Here is a 10,866-nt window from a genome sequence, read left to right as displayed (position 1 = left end):
CTACTGCAACATTCAAGATCATGAGACTTCAAGATCTCACTAGCCATTTCAGCAGATGAGACTACTAGTGTAGGCATATACCCAAGTTGTAAAAGCATGATTGGGCCATATTCCTTGGAGAGTTGCGATAGAGTGTGGTGAAGGAGCTTACCAAGTTGGTGCAAGTTACCTATGATGGGAAGCTTTGGAGGGCCAGGAGGAAGGTTGGTTCTCTTCACTTGTTTGCTCTTTAAAATGAGAAGCAATGGAAGGAGAACAAGAAGGGGAAGCAGCCACAGAGATATCTTCATCACCTCTATTACTATGAGTGGGGGCTTGATTCAAAATGAGCATTGATCCCCCTTATAAGCATGGTGTTTGACCTTAAAAAATTAATTAACAACTTTGGATTAATCGCATAGATCTATGCTCCCCATGTTTTTTTTAATTCATATTACCTGGCGAATCAATTATTTTCTCTTTTTTCTTTCTAATAAATTGTATGTTCGACCTGAACTGAACTGATTGCTTGAAGCTGAGACCAGTCTGAACGATTATTAAACGTGTTGGGTTCAAGAATCGATCAAATAATAACCCGACATTCATGATACAAGGTAGTGGTCAAATAGTTGCACAACTGGGATAGACCGATAATCAACTGTTTGTTTATAGCTCGATTAGTCTGTTTAAACCCATTTATAAACAGATTATAGACAGCTTAAGGACCATTTATGACCCATTTAAAAATAATTATAGCACATTCAGTCAATTAACCCATTTAAAGCCTGATTAACCAATTAACCCAAGCCCAATTATGGACCGAAAAATTAACTGACCAAATATAAATGTCTTCATGCCCTACTCTACGAGTCCCAATTACCTAAATGAGCGGAAATCGTACAAAAATTTAAATTGGTAGAGAAAGATTTGACTCAACCGTAACTGACCAGGCTTAACCAGTTGACACTCCTTAATTATTTCATAAGACACTTCATAGATTGAGATATGAATCATGCAAAATTATTTGGTCTAACGACTCAAATCGCTTTCCAATTCACCTCGTAAAGTCTGCACTTCAGATAATCACGTCAAGTTAGTGGGGACTTGCAACCTTATCGAGATAAAGAGGACCAATATTCTTGAATTTTGTTACAAGGAATGGTAAGCATCATAAGTAAGTGGTGTAAGTGGACCCTTCCCCGTGATCAGGCTCACCCCTCATGAATAAGGGTGTCAATCGGTCTGGAATCAAGTATTCAGTTCGGTTCTGGTTTCGGTTCCAAAGAGTGTTAGTGTGATTCAGAATCGGACCAAGTTGCGTCTCGGTTCTGAAAATTGGTACTCGTACCCAGCCTATCCAGTTCCGGTCCGGTTCTGATTCCTATTCGAGTTTTGTATTCGGTTCTTATTTGGTTCCAGTATCCAGTTTCAAATTCAATTTCTTTATGCAACTGCTATTCATAAGACAAAATATAAATGCTCATTCACTAGGTTATTGGTCTTCTCTAACAAAAGAATGAACAAAAAATCATGAGCTATCAATGGACATGTTTCCATGTCGTTAGTGTCCACTAATGATCGTGAGCAATTGATCATCTATTGAACTTCTAATATCGTTAATTCACTACTTGAAACTCTATTAGATGATTTATCACTTAGATGATTGAAACTAAATATCGTTAATGATCCTGAGCAATCAATCACTTAAATGATAATTGACAGACAAGGGGTTTTAGAGTTGGACTATAATTGAAACTCTATTAGATGATTTGTCATTTAGGTGATTGATTATGTCGGATTTCCATATAAGTTACGTCAAGTTTTTAGTTGAAGAGAAAAAAATAACATAAAGTTATTTGGTCCGGTTTCGATTAGAGCTGTCGGTTCTTGGCATAAATCCAGATCCAGATCGAACCAAATTATAAATACTTATTTTAGATCTAGGATTTAACCATATTATAATGGGTTAGATTTGATTCCGGAAATTCGATCTAGAATTGGATTCGATTTTCAGTTTCAATTCCTCTTTGACACCATTACTCATGAAAGATAAAAATTTGACCTCTATCTGATGTAGGGGTCACACTATCTTTTAAGGAACCTTCTTCCCCAAACAAAGGAAGTTGTTTTCTACCATGGAATGTGGCCTAAACCAATGCTCAAATCTCCACATCTCTCCTCTTAAAAAATAATGAAACAAGCATCTTTTCACATGGGCATGAGAGCGTTAAACACATGGTAACTTTTACTAATAAAAAACATGGGAGCACTTTCACATGGGCAGGAGAGCTTTTGAACAATCTTACCCAAAAAAAAGTGAGCGTTGAATATATGGGAGTACCGACATAATAATAATAATAAAATTAAAAAAATAATAATAATAAAATTAAAAATAATAATAATAATAATAATAATAAAAAAGAAGAAGAAGAAGTTGTGTTAGTGAGTGCTTGCATTTGTCTAGGAAAATCTAATCTCATACAAACAAGGGAAGTGGACTCCTCTTTGTGGATGAAATTTGGTTGTTACCTGGCAGCTACTCATACATGGCATTGGATGGTGAAACCACGTGTTTGATGGTTAGCTTTTGATCATTAAATGAATATTAACAACCAACTATATTTATCCTTTCTCCAGTTACCGTAAATAATATTTCAATTTTACCCCCTTAATAAGATTCCTACTCAACTTTAACTTCTGTTAAAAAACAAAAAAAATAAATAAAAATGGACAACTCACCTTATTCCTATGCCATGGGGGTACCAGTCATGGAGTCTGGTCTTTTGGAAACTTTTCCTTGCCTTTTGGATGACTGTTCATCTCTATCAATTCGGGATGCACGCAATTCAAGGTGTTTCTGGAGGTTAGATGCACGCCGAACACTATATTACGTCACAGAGAATCTAAATTCCACACCAAGGCATTTTTAGCCATTGAATGCATGCCAGGCACTGTATTACGCCACGGAGGATCCAAATCCTAGCTTTTCATAGGAAAAAGCAGGGTTCAGCCCGTCCCTCAGCTGTGTATGCTTTCAAAGAGTTGATGGTGAACAAATTTTGGGGGTGGGGGTGGGGGTGGGGGGGGGATGAGAATTGCTGACGTTGGAAGCATCAACTCACTTTATTCTCTGGAACTCATTATTTAATGAAGTCACCATATTAGACCAGACATATTAATTACAATGACAATGAGCTTCTGTTTATGTCATCGGATGGATTAGACATCAACCGGTGGTGTCTGAGACCTAATGGGGTCAAGATGTGTGGCGATAAGAACAGGTTGAGTGGCTCTTCACCGCACATCCACTTCATTTTGAAACTGATAGTCTGCATACATCAACTTTTGTTCATCCGTACAACCCAACACTATGAAAACATTTTCCACGGTAATGTGTTACATTAAGAGAGGAAAAGAAAAATTATACAAAATTTGACACAAGTGTCGATAAGAAAAACTCTTTTTATGTTTTAATTACTGTAGTGAAACACAACTTGCTCAAGTTCAAGTCGAACACAGCTCTAACTTAACCGGATTTGTCGGTGGTGCCTTGTGCTTGAGGCGAGCAATAAATACCATTTTTTTTTCTTTTTTAGATAAACTAAATAGAAAGGATATCTAATATCACACCATTTTCTAGGCACATTGGGTAGTGGAGAAACTATGAGCAGGGGAACTCCTCGACCCAAATTTACCCATGGAGTGAGCTACATTGCTAATTAGCAGTTCTACTAACATGACTAAGAAACACGATTAGGTTCTTATATGAGAATTATTCTTGGGTTTTTATACAATTCTGGTCCACATACATAATATCTTCTTCTATTGTGGATTCCATGTGTTTAAATTAGAATTGTACGAGAATGTCCTCCATGGCTAATTTCACATAACAAATCTATTACCAGCCAACTTCACCAAGTTAGCAACAAGTGCCTATTGATCCCTTTATCAACCTCACCAAACATGTCACTCGATATATCTTTGTGCCGTCCATATATTAACATGCACCTAGGTATATATTCTAGTTCTCTTTCTCTCTCATATTTATTTTGAAATTTAAAAATTGAATATTTAACATCTATCTTATATTATTAATTATATGAATTAATATCATATATGATTAGGTTGAAGTTAGTTCTAGATATTTACTCTCTGCGCCACCTAACGGATGCCTGCATGTCATATCATATGGCATTCAAATTTTTTTGACAGGTAAACCCATAGGCCTTGTCTACTTTTCAAGTTGTAGTTTAATTTGAGTCAACAAACTGGAAAAATAATGCTTTCTAAATTGAGGTTTACGGAAAAACTACATACATGAGAACGGATAAATAGGGATCAAAATTCATAGACACATTGATAATATTTTAATTGAATTTGGTCAGAATTTGCCACATGGTCAAATCAGACACTGTGCATTCAATTCAATGGTCAAATCTAGCACATCATCTTGCCACATGGATAATTTTTACAAGTTCATTTGCTTGGGTTATGAAGTAGTAGATTTTCCATATATATATATATATATATATATTGGTATAGAAATAGTTTTTATAAATTAGCTCAAGGACTAACCCACATACCCATAATCAGACCTATTTAATTTGTCCAAACTATTTAAGGCCCAGAGCCCCCACCCCACATATATATATATATATATATATATATATATATGTAGATATATTTTTGGTATAGAAATAGTTTTTATAAATTAGCTCAAGCACTAGCCCACATACCCATAATCAGACCTATTTAATTTGTCCAAACTATTTAAGGCCCAGATCCCCACCCCACATTCCAAATCCCCAACCAGAAAGTAGAAGATGGCCATTATAATGCTTTCCTTGCCTGATCATGGTTCAAGGTATTGGTATCAGATCACCTGAATTGCCCAATTTGTAACGGAATCAGTAAGAGGTGATATTGATTTCGGACTGATCCCGTATCGATATGGAGTATGTACTAAAGGTAAAAAAGTTTTAAAAAATCAGATTTTTCAGAGAAAACCAATGGTGGATCCGTCTGATACGGGCCGATCTGGATAGGTATCGGCTTAAACTAATTCTAGGTAGGTAAACCAACCTATGGTGTGGTTTAGCGTGTAGGAACCAATCCTCGAGCCCAGCCCATGTGATGATTAGGGCAATGGGCCAAATCCAATAGCACCTTGGTCATCAATTGCGCGTTACACCCACGGCTAATGGTACACCACCCAACTACAACCCATCTAGCTATTTTAAGTTTCAAAGCTAAAGGGCTTGCCTTCTATCGAACCGGGCAAGAATGGACCCTATTTCTTAGGAGTTGGGCTGAGGTTTTTCTAAATGGCTCAACCTAGGATGGTCTTCCTTGATAGCCCAAATATCCCATCTAATGATCTAGATAGAAACAATTGGGAAGGTTCATCACTCATGCATACATTAGGCTCTGTTTGCTTGCAAGAGAAATTAAAGGGAATACAAATGGAAATTTAAACTTAAAATGAAAACTTTGGTAGTCATTATTTAACATGAATGTATAAACTGTTTAAATTTCTTATCATATTTATTAATAGTGATTTTTAGATGTAATTATTATTTTACTTCAAAATCTAAAGTATTTAGATGCAAATTAAACAGAGTTTTTATCTCATGCAACCTTGGTATGACTCGGTCCATGAGATTGTGGGGTCAGTATGAACCCACAGGATTAGTCAGGCTGAAGATTTGAATACCCATCGCTAGCAAAAAAAAAAAATTAAAATGAATTTTTATAACCAAATATGAAATGATTTGGAGATGGTAAATATAATCATGTGCCCAACCCATATACCCATTGGCCCATCCTAAACCAATTTACATCTAACACTCTTTCGGTCAAAAACCTATAGTCCATTTAAGAAAGAAAATTAATTAAGAGGTAATATATATTGTGAGATAACATTTTCTATGTGGAAGTGCAGCTTCCGCCATAGTCTGTCTCTCCTCCCCCATATAAAATTACTTATATAGACAGAGAAGAGTGACAAAAAGTGAAGGGCAGTGGTGGAGGCTGTGCTTTCTCACAGAAAACACTCTCCCATATATTGTATGCTCTCTATTTTGCCAACTTAAAAGACCTAACTAAAGTAGCAAAACTATGGGCTAGACTTATGTGTAATCCACTAACTTTAATAATAAGGGAAATCCTCATCTGTCCATATGCGATTTAAGTGGAGACCATGGCGATGGGTTGCTGCGCTTGTCTCCCCGAGGATTAGTTGAGGTGCGCGTAAGCTGGCCCGGACACCTTGGTTAATAATAATAATAATAATAAGGGGGGGAAAAGCCTGAAAAGTAGCATGGCCTTGCACCTAGACACAGGGTTGGGCGAAAATGCTGCCCCATCCCTCGTGAAAGGCGAAAATCCCATAATAGTGTCTTTTCTTACTGCATCTTTGAGTCCTTGTTCAAGTAAATATGGATGTTTCATTATTTCCAAAAAAATAGACAAGATGTCAGGGGGGCAAGGGGCAAGGGGCAAGGGGCAAGGCTAGTATGATAGTAAGGGAGGTTATCTTTGAGACTAACCTGGAACTTTGGAGGTTATACGACAAAGAGTAAATAAAATATTGGGAGAGTGTTCCCTATGCCATCAGTGTAAGGGAATCTTCCACACCACATATATGGTGGCATGGAGAATGATATCATCGACATTGGGTACTAAATACTATAGTCATTAAGACAAGGAAAATAAAAAAACCTCATTTGATGAGAGGGTGATGGTACACGAGCAGTATGATAGAAAATTCATAAAAGATAAACAAATCTATGAGAGAAAAAATAATTCTGATAGAGAATAGGCAACAAAGCTTGACTGGATGCATCTACTCACAACTAGATGGTAGCTTAAGTAAGTAGTGCTCAAATCTGGAGTATTTTCAGTGTTATCTTTCTATTCCCATAGTATGCTTATACCAAATTGAATTCTTTTTTTGGTAAAGGAAAAGGGTGCTCCATGGTAGTGATCATAACCCCAAGACAAGCCCCCATACAGCAAGCAACGCTTCTGCAGGATTGATGGGCAATAGAGGGCATACCAAGACTCGAACCACCACAACCAACTGACTCGAATGACGATGAATTGAGGGCATTTTTACTGCTAGGTTACCAACTCCATTGGTATACCAAATTGAATTCATTGCGTAGAAAAAGCTCTAGAAAAATTTCATACTGCCATTCATATAGATGTCAATAATTCTCCTGACAATATTCTCTCTCTCTCTATCTAATGTATTTCTCTCCACCATATTAATCCATTCTATCTTGCCAGTGGGGAGTTTGTCCAAGATTCACTTAAAGTAACTTATTTGGCTGTAAGTGGAGCCTTAATGCTCTCTCTCTCTCTCTCTCTCTCTCTCTCTCTCTCTGTGTATGTGTGTGTGCTTCTGTAATGTATTTCCTTCCTCCATTAATCCATTTTATTTTGCCAGTGGGGGGTTTTTCCCAAGATTCACTTATTGTAGTAACTTACTTGGCTGTAAGCTATTGAAGTCTCTAAGGAATCTTAACACCTTTCTCATAATGCAACATATACATACAAAGAATGCAATCAAAATAAACGAGAGAAGACACACAACATGTGAGTATGTGACATGATTTTCATCTTCTTGTCTTCATATCTCTTTCTAATTCTTCTTTCCAATTCTTCTATCTTCTCTTCCTTTTAAATATGGGATTTCTCTCTTTCTATCTTCATTGTCAGTCGCCACATCTAAGGAAATAATTGAAATCAAATTCGAAGACTGACTAATTAATAACATTATATATGTGGGAGGAAGCTTTAAAAGGATGAGATTGTATAGAATATTCATGTCTGTATATGTTTTTAGTTTTCGAGGCTTTGTCACACTCTCTCTCTCTCTCTCTCTCTCTCTCATAATATTTGAATAATATATAAGCACTTTTCATGAGTCCCAATGTAAGCTCATGGTGGATGATAATTATACCAAAGGGTGCATGGTGGGTTGTCGTGGAGCTGGATTTATTCTATGTGAGAGAGAATGCTCCCTGGTCGCGTGACTCTCTTTAATAGGAGTGTGCATGTGCATTAGGGGTAAAATAGGGTTAGATTAGGTTGGGTTTTTTAAAACATTAAATCAATCCTAAGTCTTCAAAATTCAACCCAAGCACAACTCAATCCTACCGAATTAATATTCAGGCCCAACCTGTCAGGTTCATACCAACTCAACCCAGCCCTAATTGACATTGTCAAGGCTGGGTCGGGTCGAGCTGGACTGACCCGACTTTTACAATGGTTGGATTAACCTTGATTGACCTGTTTTTGCCATTCATATCTTATACATTAAAAAAATTATAGAAAAATGAAATACCAATAGGAATCCCTAAATTCTAACATAAAAAAATCAGGGTTAAATTTCGGGCTGGGTTGGGCCGGGCTGAGGCCTTAACCCTGGCCCGACCCAACCCTGACTCAGAGTTTGGGGTTTTTCAACCATAATCCACTCTCAGGGTTAGAAAACTTAGCCCAAGCCCTATTCGGGTTCAGGGCGGGTTCGGGTTGTCAAGGCCAAACTTTCACCCCTAGTGTTCATTGAAGCATTTAATAAGAGGGCAGGGTGGTCATTTCACTTCCCTTATATCTTAACATAGGAGTGCACAAAGGGTAATGTTCTTTTCTCCTTATTCTATTTAAAGAAGCACAATTGCACACACACATAACAAGACTAAAATGATAAAAAGAAAGGAGATGAATTAAGGCCGTCTTTGGTATCAATTTTCTTTTTGATTTTTATTCATAAAAACAATTTTGGTTGCATTGGGTATCATTTATAGAGTTTTTTTTTATTTAAAAAAAATATGATAAAATATAAAAACCAAAAAGAGATCAAGAGTCATTTATATGTTTTGGCCAAAATTGATTTTCAGTTATTTTTGCATTGAACTTTAATGAGCATGTGCTTAAAGTCCCAATATGGAAGGGTAAATTAGTCATTTGCTGTATAATTAGAAGTCCAAGTTCCTTGCCCCCTGTTCTTCTGTCCAAAGTGAAGAAAGAGAGTTATAAGGAAGATGAGTGAAAGGAATATCTATTCACCCATTTCTTCAAAAAACCATTTTATACATAAGGATACTAAACTATTTTTCACAAAAAATCATTTTTCTCAAGTAGTTACTAAACCATTTTTATGTTTTGATAATATATATATATATATATATACTTTTAATTAATGATTTTGTTAAAAGGTAAAATAAAACAAGAAAAATGATACCAAAGAGGGCCTAGGACTATTGACACTCTAACAAGGCACATTGGCATATTACATGTTTAGTAGTTTGGGAGGGGGATTGGAGATAATGTGTGCCATTGGGTGTCGATTTGTCATACAGAGGGCTCACAAATCATCGAGGAGAGAGAAGATGGAGAATAAAGAGAGTGTCAATGATTGTGAGAGGACATATACTATAAGCAGTGTAATCATCTTTTCCCTAAAAAGACATGCAAATTAGAGAGAACTCATGAAGAAGAGCACAAAGTGGTGAGCAAATGTGTTTGTTTTTATTGGAGAGGGATATCTGAACAAGCTATATAGGGACACCAATGAAGGGCAACAAAATGGTACTACGGATTAAAGAGCTACGAGGTCATTTCAGATGAGAGAGATAGATACAAAAATACTAGTGTTCCCTACCCCAATGGCATCGAGGACCTTTTCCCTTGTTTTATAATGCATTTGATGAATTACTCTTTAATCATACGCTATGTAGATGTCCGTGTACCAGGGTGTCTATGGATCATGATAAATTAGACTAATAAGGAAAAAAATTCTACAAATTATATTAATAAGGAAAAATTTTCTTCTAATTAAGGATAAGGGTCAAGCATCATATGCCTGACCACTAGGAAGTTTCTTACATAAAGGCAATTCTTGGCGCTTTTGTATAAATATGTATGTCAACAATATATAAAAAAAAAAAAAAAAATGCAAGCAGAGAGAATAAAATTAGAATTTAAGAACAAAAAATATGTTTTATAATGGTCTAGGTCAATTAATCATATATATTCAAAGCTTATGTGAAAGTCTATAAATAGTTCACATTTAGGGCTTACAAGTCAACAATGAAGATAATTAAAATATAAATAAAAATTAGCCAAAAGTATCTCTTGAAGAACATATTTAGAGGGTTTTTGAAAAATTCGGACTAATTTTCCATGTACAATAGTGATTTGGAAATTTCCGAGTATTGAATATATAAGAAATGGCTTTGATAGACCATATACCCAATTTTAATAATACCCACTCTTATCTATGTTCATGCATCATTTCTATGGTCCATACACTTTCTTGATAGTTTTTAATTTTTCAATGCTTTATTTTGTCACTTGAAAATTTCCGTTCATATTGGAACTTGACATGTAACCCACAAAGTTCCACTTCACATTTTACAATGCTTCATTATAAGGCCTTGTAATAGAGATATAATATATAATATTGTTTCTACATAAAGGGTTGGGGGGTTGGGGCTTAGAAAGCAACTGTCATTGCACTTGCACTACTTTTTATAAATAAAGATATGAGAACAAATGTAAAGCAAATGCAAATAGTTAAAAAAAAAAAATGATAAATGCTAAAAAATTAGAAAAATGATTTTATAATGACCTTACATTAGACCCATTATGTAGAGTAAACTTTATGAAAAAAATGATATAAGAATGATGATGATAATAATCTTAATTATAGCATTATGTGCTTATGTGAAATGCATAATATATTTTTTTCTAATAAAAAACATTTTTGGGCATAATTGTATTTTTTTTCATTTTTATTTATTTCTTTATTTGTAATAGAAAATAACACAAATATGACATATGATGACTATTTGTTTGAATAAGGAGAGCATAGTTGTA

The sequence above is a fragment of the Macadamia integrifolia genome, chromosome 8, assembly GCF_013358625.1.
Source record: "Macadamia integrifolia cultivar HAES 741 chromosome 8, SCU_Mint_v3, whole genome shotgun sequence".
In the NCBI taxonomy this organism is placed as follows: Eukaryota; Viridiplantae; Streptophyta; class Magnoliopsida; order Proteales; family Proteaceae; genus Macadamia; species Macadamia integrifolia.
The sequence above is the reverse complement of the archived record's forward strand: the minus strand, read 5'-3'. Positions refer to the sequence as shown.